Genomic DNA, 16,041 nt, shown 5'->3' with positions numbered 1-16,041 from the left:
GTTTGGTTAAATTTGGACCAATCACGCTTATGATGACACACGATTTTGTAGGATCTTATAATCTATAAGCTTAATAAACACACATTTTCTCCGGACATGCAGTCTATATACATATCGTCTTAGATCCTATCGTGCATATACGGAACATGCATTACATTTGATTTTGTTGGTAGTCACATGATACATATGGTAATCACTACCCCTCATATGTTAGAATGAATGCTAAACCATATTTCAATTATAGGAAGTCTAGCCTAGTTTTGTTGTTTTTTGTTTGGAAAACGTCTGCATAACAAACTAGATCTTCAAGTAATTTTAGTTTTTATTCTTATCATGTGAGACTGAAGGACCTGACGAATGCTGTTCAGACCCTAGTTGAATCGGTATGATGTGTGCGGATCAATATGAACTTTGGAAGAATAGATTAGAACACAATCAAGGAATACAAGGTTATTATAAGTAATTACAAGTTTTCTCTCTCTCTCTATTACAGTGGGTGATTCCCATTTTTCTTATGTCTTGCCTTGTTTATATAAGGTCCTCGGGACTTCTTCTTTATCTTTCTTCTCTTTGACCGTGCCCTTGACCAGTGGATTCTTCTCTTCACCGCCGAACCTGCAGAGGGTGCCCTTTTGCCTGCTGGTCTTTGTCCTTCGCCCCCAAACATGCGTGTGGCGGTGCCTGACCTGTTTCAGATGTACAGTGATTGATTTCCCTCCTATTCATATTATTCCCGCTCATTTAATGTTTGGATTGGGCTTGGGTTTCTTTACTTAATGGGCTATATTATTGTTTATGGGTTGTCTTTCTTTGGGCTGGGTTGTTCTGATGTCACCTCTTCAAGTCCCTTAGTCCATTGGCTTTGTTATGTATAACAAAGTTAATGGACTAAATATATCTTACATCCTGTACTTGACCCTCATATCCCTTTTTCTTCTGGCCCAATGGTCTTTTAGAGCCCACGCTGAGGCCCATCCATTCATGGCCACTCCATTTTGGCAGTAAGACTTTCACTATTTCCAAGGGGCTGTCAAATCCCCTTAAATTATTCTTTCCCTCATTATTACTCCTTTTCATCTACTTTTCTCACCTTTAATATTTTCTCTTTCTTTTTCCGGTGACTCTCCATCTCCTTCCTTGTTGTTCCAACGTTTCTTTATGCCAGGTTAGTCTCTGTTCTTCTTTTATCATGAGTCGTGAAAGCGTGTCCGTTACTACTTCTAAACTTTCTCAAGAAAAGATGCTTTCTTTATGCGCTTAGTATCGCATTCCTTTGTATCTGTCTCATGTTCTTCCTAAACCGAACGAAACTGCTCTGAGTCGTCGTGACCTTATAACCATTTATACCAAAAACCTGGAATTCTCCAATGTTCGTTATCCTCTTACTGTTTTTCAAACTGCCTTATTGAAGCCCCATCGCCTGGCTTTTTCTCAAGTATATCCATTAGGCTTTTTACGTGTCACACATTTCGAGATGGCATGCCGAGCCTTAGGGGGGGGGGGAGGGGAGGGAGAGGGCTTGCTACGGTGCCGTTCTTTCGCAGGTTTTACCGATTGAAGTGTGTCGATGATTGGTTCACTTTTGAATGGCGTCCGGCCGGTAAGCATCCTCGTTGCTGTTCGAAGATGCCAATCGGATTTTATCCCCGGGAATAGAATGATAGATTCTTTTTTGTTTCGCTGAACTTTGCACCCGGCTTTAATCTTCGCCGTTTGTCATCCTCTGCAATCAACGACTTCGCTCCGGGTTCTTCTACAAGCCAAGATGACTTATACAGGCGGTTGATTGAAAATCCAACTGAAGCTGCGACTTATCCTGAACCTTTGCTGTATATGGCTGGGTTTAGTCAGCTATGGTCTGATCCGTCGACTCGTCCGACCATATTTGAGGGTGGGCGAGGTCATTCATCACGTGTCACCCCCTGTGTTTGTTTTTTCATTTTTGTTATTCATATGTATATTTTCACTGTTATTGTTCCTTATTGTCGTCTTTGTGTTGCTTTGCAGAGTTAAGCTTGATGGAAGCCCTTCAGAAGGGTCCCCTTAAGGCCGCTGCATTCATGACTCTTCCTATGTCCCCTGTTACCAGCTCGGACGTTAGAACCCCAGCTAGTTCAGCATCTCTGGGAACGGTTGCCCTTGGTGGGGACTCCCACCCTATTGTTGAAGATACTCCCAAAAGGAAGAATCCTCTGTCGGACATATTTGACGCTTCAATGAAAGGTCGGCTTCAGAGCTATAAACGTCCTTACCTGGGTAAATCTTCCACATCATCTCATGCTCATGTGTCGTCTCATGAAGTTGTTGATCTAGATGCGGATTTTACTTTTCCGGTTGTTACTCAAACTGAAAGGAACGCCGGGGGTAGTTCTTCCAAAGAGCCTGAAGCCGATCCCAAGGGTAAGCAAGTCCAGTTGACAGGCCAACCTCTACTCGATTTGCCTACCCCGGGGTCTGGCGGGTCTTCTGGCCAAGAGATTTTCGTCCCCAAGTGGAATGTCGTTGTAGGATCCTGTGTCAACACTCCTGAACAGGCTCATGACTACTTGACAGAGGCGGTTCCACTAGCTGTCTATGATCACATACAATCTTTGTCCATTAATTCTCTTGTGGGTGAGTTCGGTACTTACCTATATCGGACTATGGCCATGGGGGCAGCGACACGCCAAGCTGTGATTAACTCCGATCGTATTCTTCACGAAAACCAATAGCAGATCGCCGGATTGAAGCGTGCTGCTGAGAAAGACAAACAGAAGATCTAGGATTTGCGACAAAAGGTTGTTCTTGCTGATGAGAAGATTTTGGAATTGTCTAGTGTTGGGACTGCTGTGGATGCATCGAAGGGTGAAGTCGCTTCCCTGACTGCTGAGCTTGCAGCCTCCCGTGATCATGTAGTCAGTCTTGGTCGAAGAATGCTTCGTTGCATGTGGATCAGTAGAAACTCCTTGAGGTAAGGGTCATTTATTCCACTTGCATTCTTTGTGGGGTTGTTTTATTTGTGATTAAGCTCCTTTTGTTTTTCTTTTTTCATTAGTTGGAGGCTTCCCTTGAACGGGAATGGGCGAAGTATGAATCTTTTAGAGAGGACGTTGATGCTGTCCGAGTTACGCAGGAGCAGGTTATTGCAGGATTGCAGGATGAAGTAAAAGCTGCTCAAAAGGACCGTGCATGGATGGTGAAGGAAGGTTTCGGGATGGTTTATGAGAGGGCTCGCACTTTTCGCGAGACTTGCCAGGTTCGCGATGTGCTGAACCGAGCCGTCTTCTCTTCTGGCTTTCAACGTGGACATAAAGCTGGGTATGACCACAGTGCTCAAGGGACCCCATACTCAAAGTTCCTACATTTTTTGAGACCACAGTGACTGAAGCCAAGGTAGCTTATCGCGCTTACAACTCCCATGTTCCACCTATCCTAATCCAGTTGTCTGCTGACCCCGATATTTCAGTGGATGATATCAAGGCATTGTCCTCCGTGGTTTATCCTTCTTCTCCCTATATATCCATGAAGTTTTTCGAACATGTATGATGGTTATTCTCTTTTGTGAACCGTTTTTATTTGGTAAGCTATGTATCTACCTCTTGGAGGTTAAAACTGCTTAATATTATAGCCGTATGAGGCGATGTGGGACTTGATAATGATTTTGTATCATGCTTTTGAATGTTATGACTCCTTAGGACCTTTTTTTTTTTCAAAGGAATGGTTTCTTATATTTAGTTGGTTAACCGGTTTAGCCTATCGGCGAGGCCTTTTTTATGCCCTTTGTGGCATAAAGGTATCATGGCTTCCGTGTGGGGTATGTTAGGGTGAAAGGGGTTTCTCCGTTGCTAGTCTTGGTCATAGTCCGGTGAGCCCACAAGACATGTGGCAACTCATCTACCCAGTAGTGCCTATATCGACCCAGGTGATTCTTGATTCCCTCGACAATGCTTCGGTTAGCCCTTTCGACATGCCCATTAGCCTGGGGATGGGCGACGGATGTGAATATTTGATTGATTTTCAACTGTTCGCACCAATATTTGAATACGCCTCCGGAAAACTGCTTGCCGTTATCGCTTACTATTGAATGGGGCAGTCCAAACCTGCAGACAATGCTTTCCCAAACAAACCTTTTCATTTGTTGTCCCGTGATGGTCGTGAGAGGTTTTGCCTCGACCCATTTCTTGAAATAGTCGATGGAAACTACCAGGAACTTTGCTTTCCCTGTTCCCTCGGGAAAATGTCCGACCAAATCTATCCCCCATTTTTGGAAGGGCTAAGATGAACTAACAGGTATGAGGTTTAACTTAGGCCGCCGAGTGATGGGGGCGTATATCTGGAAACTATTACACCATTGTGTTTCTTTCAAAGCGCTTAAGAACATCGCCGGCCAGTAGTATCCTGCTCTAATGGCCCGAGTTGCCACCATTTTTGCCCCCATGTGCATCCCACAAATTCCCTCATGTAACTCTCGTATCACGTATTCGTCCTCCGTTGGGTCTATGCATTTTAGGGAGGGACCCAGGTATGATTTCTGTAATGGACCCCCTCAATCATCTCATACTGCAGCGCTCGTATTCAGAGCCGGCGGGCCTTCTGCTTGTCTTCTGGAAGTATTCCTTCGCGCAAATATCGTATAAATGGGGTCATCCAATTATCACCCTGCGCCTCACATTTCCTATCTCTACTTCCATTATGGACGGTGTGTGGAGTGTTTCAACTTTCACGTATTTTACCAGAGCGTCAGCCTTTTTGTTCTTGCCTCGAGAAACACGCAAGACCTCGGCCTCCTCAAAGTCTTTCATTAATTATTTGACTTTCTTTAAATACTCTATCATTTTTGGGTCTTTTGCTTCGTAGTCCCCCTTTACTTGGTTGACCACTAGCAGTGAATCAACATGAGCCCGGATCTGTAGTACCTTTATTTTGCGGGCCATCCTTAGTCCTGCTAATAGTGCCTCATACTCACCTTCATTGTTAGCGCTGGGGAAGTCTAACCGAATGGCATACGTTAGCTCGATACCTTCAGGGCTTATGAGAATCAATCCCGCCCTCTTCCATCTTCATTGGAGGCCCCATCAGTGTAAAGAGTCCATGTGAGCTCCTCCGGGCTCTTTTGTCTCCCGGGGGATCCCCATCTCAGGTTTCCCTGGATTGGGACCCTCATTGTCTCCTCTCGGAACATTCTTGGTGATGAGGTCTGCCAGCACCTGCCTCTTGAAAGCCGTCCGAGGTTTGTACTCGATGTTGTGATCCCCCAATTCTATCGCCCATTTGGCTAATCTTCCTGAGACTTCCGGCTTTGTAAGCACTTGCTGTAAGGGTTTGTCAGTCAGCACCCTTATTACATGAGCCTGGAAATATCGTCTCAACTTTCAGGCCGTGTAAATGAGCGACAACACTAATTTCTCGACAGGCGAGTATCTTTCTTCGGGACCGTTGAGTGTGCGACTGTCAAAGTATATTGGAATTTGTGCTTCTCCCCTTTCCACCTTGAGCACCGAGCTAATGGTGCGATCGGTTTGAGACAGATAAAGTATCAGTATCTTCCCTGGTTGGGGTGACACGATCATAGGGAGCTCGCACAAATGGACATTCAACTCTTGGAAAGCTTTGTCAGCCTCCGTATCCCAACATAACTTATTCTTCTTCAAACTTCTTCTTAAAACTGCCATGAACAGAAGAGTTCTTTCAGCGATCCGAGACAGGAAATGGTTGAGTGCCACCAACCTTCCATTTAGCCTTTGTACTTATTTGATGCTCATGGGAGGATCCATTTGCAACGGCACCTCCACTTTCTCTGGGTTGGCTCTTATTCCTTCCTTGGTTACCAACACCCCCAAAAACTTCCCTTCTTTGACCTTGAAAGAGCACTTCCCTGGATTGAGCTTCATGTTAGCTCCCCTCAACGTTCGGAAGGTTTCATTGATGTCTAACAACATCCTATCTTCATCGGTACTTTTCACAACTAGATCATCCACATAAATTTCCATGTTTTTTCCCCTTTATTGGTCGAAAAGTTGATCCATGAATCGTTGGTATGTCGCTCCAGCATTCTTCAACCCGAAAGGCATCTTAGTGTAGCAGAATGTTCCTTAATTAGTGTAGAAGGCTGTCTTTTCCTCGTCTTTCGGGTTCATTTGGATTTGATGATACCCTTTGTACGCGTCAAAAGGGAAATGCGCGAGAGACTTGATCTTCTTCTCGACTTTAGGCAGGGGATAAGAGTCTTTGGGGCATGCTTTATTCAAATCTTTTGACGTCGACGCAGATTTGCCAGTTACCGTCCTATTTTACTAGCATAACAGGGTTCGATATCCACTGGGGATATCTAACCAGGCGGACTATCCCCGCCCGTAATAGTTTCCCAGTTCCTCCAAAACCGCTTGGCTCTTATGGGGTACAAACTTCTTTTTTTCTATTTAACAGGTTCAATACAGTGGAACTCATCAAGGCTGTGTTGGACCATGTTTCTGGGAACCCCGGTCATGTCTTCATGGCTCCATGTAAAGACGTCTGGATTACGTAATAACATCTCCTTGAGTCCGGCCTTCCCCTGGTCGGACAATTGAGCCCCGATCCTGACTGTCTGTTCGGAGTGGTCCTAGTTTACGACCTAATGTGAGGTCGAAGACTCACTCAAAAATAAACCGATTATAACTAATTAGATAGCGATAAGCGGGTGTCGAACACAAGGAGTTTGTGGAAAATGTGTTACTATGTACATTTGTAACTAATCTATATTAAAATAAGTGCAAAAAATATATCAATGATTTGGTTATTCGGTTTGAATTAATAATAAGAACTAAAAACAATTTAACAAGTTTATAATAAATATGAAAAAATATGCCTTCCCTCGGTTTCAGGTTACTGTGAATGTCAAAGTTAATGTTTAAACTGAGATGAACAATAGATAAAGTTCGTGTTTATGTAAACAATTGCGATAATTGAAGATCAAGTAGTTGGATTATATAACGCAATGTAATCATTCAAAAACCAATTAGTTTATCCAACCCCGAATCCCTCCCGATTAATCTCGATTGCTTAAAGCACCAAAAACTGACGGTTTAGAACACGAATTCAATAAACTAACAATATATCAATCAATGCATAAACACTATAATAATGAAATCAATAAGATTAAACTATTATCTCAGAAACTGCATAAACATTCAACCAAACATTCATAAACAAACCTTACAATCTGAGGGAAAACACAAAAGGATTTAGCCAAGCATGATTCGGTTCATCATTCCTTCAATTAAAGTTTGCATATGAATCAAAATCGAGTCTTTAATGAATACCACACTCACAATTGATCAAAAAAACACCTCAAATTCGCCCCTAGGTCGTCCTTAGATGAAAGATAATGATTAGAATGTCAAAAGCCGTCTCTAAAATGAGTTTATATGGCTGTCACAAGTTTCTGCGTCGCGCCCATCGTAAGCTACCCGTAGATTGCAGTGGCTTCCAAAAAGCCCACGGTGGCTTTAAACTGCCATACGGTGTCATTTTCTTCAGATCCCACCGTAACTTACGGTGGCTACCGTAAGCTACGGTGGCCTTTAACAAGGCCTCCTTGTTTTCGTTATAACTTTCTCGTTCCAAGCTCGTTTTCTTCACCGTTTTCGCCTACGTTCTCGTAATTACATACTCTATCTTCTCCTACCTGCAATTATATGAGTAACCATAGTCAACTAATTCCACAAAATAAGCCGATTTTATGCATGTTTATTAACGGTCTTAAATCACTTAAGGATTGTCCCATGGACCACCCGTCACATTCCCACACTTACTCGTTGCTTGCCCTCAAGCAACACCTCAAACAACGATTTTTTCATTTTTGACTTATAACCACAAACCAACCAACTATTCCGGATCAGTCAAGGTCCTAAGTCATACCCTATTCCCTCATTTCTATCGGTTTGCACTAGTATACTTGGTATTCTACTTAAACCGTAGAATTCTAACCAAACCTAACATGCTTTCGGTTTTTACCCACACATAGCACACATTTGCACATATAACCAATTCTCCTCACATACGGTTGTACAATCATCAAATCTCCACCTATGTAAATGCTTTGACATAAATGCAAATCAAGAGGTCTTAAAACGGGTTATAAAGGGGCTAGGTGTAAGGGTATGGAAAGTAGCTCAAACGATCTTATCCGGCCTATTACAAACAAACTAAGAAACAAAAAAATAAACGACAATAAAAATCACTAACTTCTCTTTATCTCTTTTTCTTTCATTTTTTTTCTTTTTTTTTGTATATTTTTTTTCATATTTTTCTTCACTACATAATACATGAACATTGCAACTTTAACAAAATTTTTTTTTGAAGCATAATAACATAATGCTTAATACATCCTGTTGATAAATACTTAAACAATTACAAAGAAACCTATTAAGCTGGATCGTCTCGCAATATAACACCAGGGTTGATTAAGTGAAAGAATAGGCCCAAAAATGTTTTCTAATGGAACCAACCCCCCGCCCCTCTCATTATCCATACTCATATATGTAATGTATGGGGCCCAACCCCCAAATCCCACACTCGCGCTCATCCAGATGAGGCTTAACCTAGTTGCCTCAATCACTTTTGCATTTATGTCAAGCTAAGATCTCGAAATGCACTAATTGTACAAGTTCTATTGGAGAAAACTCAACTTTCTCAACAACCCTTATTTTCTCAACTCGCAAGTGTAAACGAACATGTTATGCAAGTTATTGCATCAAAAGCATGCTAACCTTGATTGGAATACTAAACAACTTCCTTTTAAAAACAACTAGTTAAACATCTTATTAGGGAATTGTGACCATAAAAAGGGACCCAAACCTTACCCCACCAATCTTACCACATTCCAATTTCTTTAAAATTTTAGAATTTTTTGGATTTTTATATATTTTATTATTATTATTAGTATTTATTTTTTTTGAGACAAACAAAATTTTCCTCATCCCCACACTTGGGATACATTGTCCCCAATGTTTGGTTTTGGGAAAATACAAACAAAGACACTACTAAGTAAAACTCCACTTCTTTCCATGAAAAACCCGGGTTGTTCCCAACACAGTGTCGAAGAGAAATCCATAAGAATTTCTCCACACTTGGTATTTGTTATAATGGTAGCTTAAAATACCACTAATAACAAACAAACTAGAAATTATAATGCAAAATAAAAATATACAAAATGTACAAGTACCACATTTTTGAAACTTTTATGACATTCAAGGTGGGTGATTGGCTCACTCCCGTGCAGCTTTCTCGTTATAAGCAAGCAACTTTTCAAGCAATTGTTGCCAGTCTTCCGGCAAATCAAGGTCAGGCCCTACCATCCTCATCCTCCACCATGGATCATTTAGGTTAGTTGGATGTCTCATTTTCATCTTTCTTGGCCGGCTACCTTTTTTTGCCGCCTTCTCACTCTGTTGATGCTCAACTTCTTTCTTCTCAACTAACCTGTCAATCACAAAACACTCCACCTACTTGTTATCCTTGCTCAAGGATACACACTTGTTAACAAAATCCGCCTTTAGGCTTTCCTTGTCAACAAAAGAGTCAGTATTATTTTCAAATAATAATAATCGTTTATCATGATTCCCACACTTTATTCCCAGTGTCCCTTAGCACAATCAAACACTGCAAGTGAAGTGGCAAGGAAGGGTCTACCAAATATGACTGTGGGTTGCGTGTTAGTTACATTTTTAGCACAATCAAGTACTAAAAAGTCAACTGGGTAACATAAATACTCCACATGTACCATCACATTATTTATCATGCCTTGGGGAAGTGTATGGGTTTGATCCGTTAAAACCACGGCGGTGTTTACTTTTTATGGCGGACCAAACTCATACTGATCATATAAACTATCGGGCATGATACTAACACAAGATCCAAGATCTAGCAGTGCCCGATTAGTTTTAAATTCACCAATTTGGATTGATAAAAGGGGCACTCCTGGGTCTTGAAGTTTACTTCGGATAATATTATTATCAACCCTCTCATCCCTTATTTTGGTTAATTTGTCATTTAAACATTTATCACAAGAACAATTTTCACAAAAAGATGTTTCATTCGGTTGTAATTCAGAGTTATTTTGAATTTTGTTTTTCATAATTAACCACATTTTCAATCTCATCACTACTATCTTCCACCACCCCCTCAATAAACTGTGGTGTTAGGTCAACTTGAATACTAGAAATTTCAAAATTAGGTAAAAGACATACTGCATTGATATGCACGTTGTTCCCCTTCTTTAAACTCGAGCTGTTTTTCTTCAAATTCACCACATCGGTTGCAAGTTTACCCATTTGAGTGGTCAACGATTGGATGGATTTGTCACGGACTTCATCCTTTTGCATACGCACTTCATTAAGTTGATTTCTCTTTTGCATGTACTGTTGCATCATCTTTAACATGTCCATAACTTCATTCCCACTTGATGAACTTTGACCCACGGACCCACTTTGATCGCCACCCCCTTGACCTTGAAACCCTTGATTATTACCGCCATAAAAATTACCTTGATTGTTATATTGTTGGCGAGGAACATAATTTCCTTGATTTCCTTGAAAATTTGGGTTGGATTAAGTAGCTGGGCTTCCATAGCGAAAATTTGGGTGATTTCTCAACCCAGGGTGGTAAGTGTTGGAGTTCATATTGTAATTCCTACCACCTCCCCCTTGAAGTGCATTCACGCCTTCTAGTTGTAGTTGACCCACTGCACATGCCTCCGATGCATGACCCAACTCATTACAATTTGTACAAACATTAATTACTTGATTAGTAGTCTGTACCCATCCTTCTTCAACGGCTTGCACTTGCGGTCTATCAATAGCCGGTCTTGCTCTTCTTCCGGTTTGGACCTTTCTTTTTGATGTAACCACCATTTGTTCCAAATACGCCCAATCATCTTGTTCATAATTGGTACCAAATGTACCATTTGTGATTGGCCGCAAATCTCGTTCATCCTCCATACTCAAACCCTCATGAAAAGCATTTAACAACTCCAAAAGAGCAATACCATGATGAGGACAATTTTTAATCATCATGTTAAACCTCTCGAATGCTTCATGAAACATCTCACCTGATTGTTGTTGGAAGGTGCTCAAACTCCTTCTTGCATCGTTGGTCTTCTGGGCCGTGTAGAATTCTTCCAAGAATCTTTGTTGCATTTCGGCCCAAGTATAAATGGATGCGGAAGGCAAAGTGTAAAACCATTTCTTTGCCTTATCTTCCAACGAAAACTGAAATAGGACCAACTTAACCTCATTCGATGTAAAACCTTGACCCCCAATCGTGTTGCAAATGGAGTCATATGCCTCTAAGTGAAAATACGGTTCCTCCGTTGCTAGACCCTTATAATTCGGGAGACTTTGAAGGGAATTGGTTCTCAATTCAAATGTCCTCCCTTGTTGATTGTGAGGAATAACCACCGGGGACGGATTATTAGTAATTATTGGTCAGAAATGGGCTTCAATCCCCCTCACCATCTCTCTTGCATGCCTTCTTGGTACCCCCATTGGTACTCTTGGTTGACCCATTTGCCTATAAACGAGCCTTGGTTGTGCAAATTGTTGAAACTGTGGTTGGGGCATTTGTTGAAATTGTGAATCTTGAGGTTGCCCTTGTGGATGCACTTGTTATGGAACTTGTTGTTGATGAATAACCAGTGGCTGTTGAACTTGTTGTTGAACAACCGTCGCTGGTTGTTGTCGATTAAGTTCTTGCACCGACTCCGTTTGTTGCTCTTACCCATAAGAAATATTTCCCAGATTTACCCTTTGAATTCCATCACCTCCCATGTAGTAACCTTCCACTTCATACCCCTCAAATTCACTGTCAAACCCATACCCATTACCATCACCTTGTGTTCTTGAATATTGCATGAAAGGTGGGGGTTGATATTGGTGGCTTGATTGTCGTTGCTGAAAGGGTGGTTGTTGGTCTTGTTGAGATGATGATGCACCAAAGTTAGGAAAAAGGTTGGTAATAGGTGGTAATGTTAATGATGTTGAGTAGGTGTATTGAACAGTTATGGGTTCAGTTGTGTGAATTGTTTTCAATTCACTTGATGATGTAGGTATAGTAGTAGTGATCGGTGGAGTTGGAATTGGTGGAGGTGTGGTTAGGCTTGTTTGACCCGAATTGGGAGCTGGTGAATCCATGGTGCTTTTTGATTCAGTTGGAGAACCAAGAAGCTTGTTCTCCCTAAGTAACACTCGGTTTCTTCGAAGTGTTCGGTCAATCTCAGGATCGATAACTAGTGGTGCTCACCTGTTAGAGCCTCTCATATGCATACACCTGTAAGTATCTGCACACTAACACAACCAGCGTAAACCCGAAAATAACGAACAAAAACTACAAAAGCTAACACACGTTGCGCACTACTCCCCGACAACGGCGCCAAAATTTGACGTGAGGTCGAAGACTCACTCAAAAATAAACCGATTATAACTAATTAGATAGCGATAAGCGGGTGTCAAACACAAGGAGTTTGTGGAAAATGTATTACTAAGTAGCTTTATAACTAATCTATATTAAACTAAGTCTAAAAAGTAAAATCAATGATTTGGTTGTTCGGTTTGATTTAACAATAAGAACTAAAAACAATTTAACAAGTTTAAAATCAATATGAGAAAATATGCCTTCTGTCGGTTTCAGGTTTCTATGAATGTTAAAGTTAATGTTTAAATTGAGATGAACAATAGATAAAGTTAGCGTTTATGTAAACGATTGCCATAATTGAAGATCAAGTACATGGATTATATAATGCAAGGTAATCATTCAAAAACCAATTAGTTTATCCAACCCCGAATCCCTCCCGATTAATCTCGATTGCTTAAAGCACCAAGAACTGACGGTGTAGAACACGAATTCAATAAACTAATAATCTATCAATCAATGCATAAACACCATAATAATGAAATCAATAAGATTAAACTTTTATCTCAGAAATTGCATAAACATTCAACAAAATATTCATAAACAAACCTTACAATCCGAGGGAAAACACAAAGGGATTTAGCCGAGCATGATTCGGTTTATCATTCCTTCAATTAAAGTTTCATATGAATAAAAATCGAGTCTTTTAATGAATACCACACTCAAAATTGATCAAAAACACCTCAAATTCGCCCTAGGCCATCCTTAGATGAAAGATAATGATTAGAATGTCAAAAGCCGTCTCAAAAACGAGTTTATATGGTTGCTACAAGTTTCTGCGTTGCACCCATCGTAAGCTACGGTGGCCACCGTAGCTTACAGTGTCTTCCAAAAAGCCTACGGTGGCTTTAAACTGCCATACGATGTCATTTTCTTCAGATCCCACCGTAGCTTACGGTGGCTAATGTAAGCTACGGTGGCCTTTAACAAGGCTCCTTGTTTTCGTTCTAACTTTCTCGTTCCAAGTCCGTTTTCTTCACCGTTTTAGCCACATTCTCGTAATTACATCCTCTATCTACTCCTATCTGCAATTATATGAGTAACCATAGTCTACTAATTCCAAAAAATAAACCAATTGTATGCATGGTTATTAACGGTCTTAAATCACTTAAGGGTTGTCCCATGGTCCACCCGTCTGGACCCATTCTTCGATTCCCTTGGGGACTTTTTTAGACTTAGTCCCCATACCGAAGCTGCCAAGATTTCCACCGATGATCGAATAGTGGCTACTCCCTTGGGGTCGGGAACTTCAAACACCCGTGCACCGTCGATGCCACGGCTCGCAAAGCCTTCATACCTGGCCTCCCTAAGATGATATTGTATTTTGATGGGGCCCGAACTACGGAGAATCGGAGGATTACTGTTTGTGTTCTCTCCCCATCTCTCAGCGTCAGAGGGAGTGTGAGGGAGCCTAGAGGCTCTACCACCTCTCCCGAAAATCCCATTAGGGGACATACGTCTTCATCCAGCCTGCTTCTGATCTCCCTTTGGAGTCGAAAAAACAATGTTTGTACATGACTTCCACCCCACTCCCACCGTCCGTGTGTACCCGGGCCACTCTGTGTCCAGCCACACTGGCGGATATGTTAAGTGGAATTATTCTAGCCTCTTCTTCCTCTATTCCAAGGAATGATAGAGGCATTTTTAACCATGACTAGTGGGTGGACAAGAGTTCCATCTTTCCCATCTTGGCGTACCTTCTGTGGTCTTCCCCGCCATCTTCTTTTCGTATAATCATGTCGACATAGTGCTTGTCGTCATCTTCCTATTTGACCTTCGTGGGAGACTCTCGGGGAGGTGTGGAAGTTGTCCTGACCTAAGAGCTGCTTCCCACAACTTTTTTAATTGCACGCAGTTTTCCGTGTTGTGCCCGGGACTCTTGTGATAATTGCAATACCCCCGTCGGGTTGGTCTTGTATGCATTCTTGAAGGGGATAACGCCCTTCGCAGCGTATTTAGATTTTTCGACTAAAAGGACGTTCCCCGTGGCTGAGAGACGCCTCTCCTCGTACGTTGGTATGTAACGGCTCCCTTTAAGTCGCATGCTAGTCGGGAATTTCATGGGCAAGGGTTGATATGGGGTGGTTAAAGGAGGTTGGTATGGGGTGAATCGGTTTTTATCATAAGGAAATCTCCCATTGTTGGGACTAGCTCATCCCCCGAACTTTCCTCTACTTCCTATCCCTCTTAGTTACCCACTATTGCAGCTTCGTTCCGGTGTCTTTTCCTCTGACGAAATCCCTCACGCGGTTCATGAGCTGGTCGAAGGTGGTGGGGAAATCTTCTCCCAACTTCTCCGTGAGCTGCGAGAACCTTACTCCATTGATGAACCCGCTTATCTTCATGACTTCTGGCACGCCCTTACTATTCATGCTCTCGGTGACTTACCGATCCATGAACTGTTCCACTTTCTCATCATCTCTCCTTCTGATGTGTAAGATTTCATTGGGGTTCTTTAAAGCCTTCCTCTGCTGGTTAAAATTTCGTAGGGACTTCTCTCTTAACTCTTCATAACTATGAATGCTTCCTGGATCCAAGCTATCGAACCAGATCCTGGCTCCTCCCGTTAAAGTTTGCGGGAACATGAGGCACCATGCGGGCATGGACCATCTGCTGACCATTCCCGCCCCCCGGAAAGCATGCAAATGGTCTTCTGGGTCTTGCATTCCGTCGTATTTGTCTACTGTGGTGGGGTATCAGAGCTTCGGGGGCAAGGTTGCTTCTGCGATACGTCGGGTAAACTTGGATATGTATGACATGTCGGAGGGTCGATATCGTGTATAAAGCCTCTCTGGTGGTCCTTTTTCCTTTCCCTTGGCTTCTGCCAAAAGGGTTACTAGTGATTCTAGTAGTTCCCCAGGATCCTTTTCCTTGGAATCTCCTTCCTTCCCCGAGCCGGGTTTCTCGAACGATAAACGAGCCTTGACTGACATGAGTTTACCTTTTCGCTCTTGCTCGTCCAGACACGCCTTGAGTTTATCTTTGTGTGCTCAGATGAACTCAGGGGTTATCTTCCACCCCTCCTTGAGGTTTTCATCATCTTCTCCCCCCTTTCTCTAGGCTTCCTCCTTTTCGAGTCTTGTTTTTGATCGATATAGGCCCTCCTTCTTCGCCTGCTTCCCTTTCCGTTTGCTGTACTACACTTGCGCCCCCTGGTGTGAGGATTGCACTTCTTCCGTCTGACCCTAGGAGGAATGTAGCAGGAACCCCGCCTGAGTTAGGATCATCCATTCTTTCCGATACGAGTCGCAAAAACCTTCAATCAAGAAGGTCCCACAGATGGCGCAAATGTTGAATCGGTATGACGTGTGCCGATCAATATGAAATTTGGTAGAATGGATAAGAAGACAATCAAGGAATACAAGGTTATTACAAGCAATTGCAAGTTTTCTCTCTTTCTATTACAGTGGGTGATTCCCCTTTTCCTTATGTCTTGCCTTGTTTATATAAGGTCCTCGGGACTTCTTCTTTATCTTTCTTCTCTTTGACCGTGCCCTTGACAAGTGGATTCTTCTCTTCACCGCTGAACCTGCAGTGGGTGCCCTCTTGCCTGCTGGTCTTTGTCCTTCGCCCCAAACATACGTGTGGAAGTGCCTGACCTGTTTCAAATGTACA

Source organism: Bidens hawaiensis, unplaced genomic scaffold, assembly GCF_021521415.1.
Source record: "Bidens hawaiensis isolate Kalapana, Puna unplaced genomic scaffold, B.hawaiensis_p1.1 tig00001647_1, whole genome shotgun sequence".
Lineage (NCBI taxonomy): Eukaryota > Viridiplantae > Streptophyta > Magnoliopsida > Asterales > Asteraceae > Bidens > Bidens hawaiensis.
Note: the sequence above shows the minus strand (reverse complement) of the source record.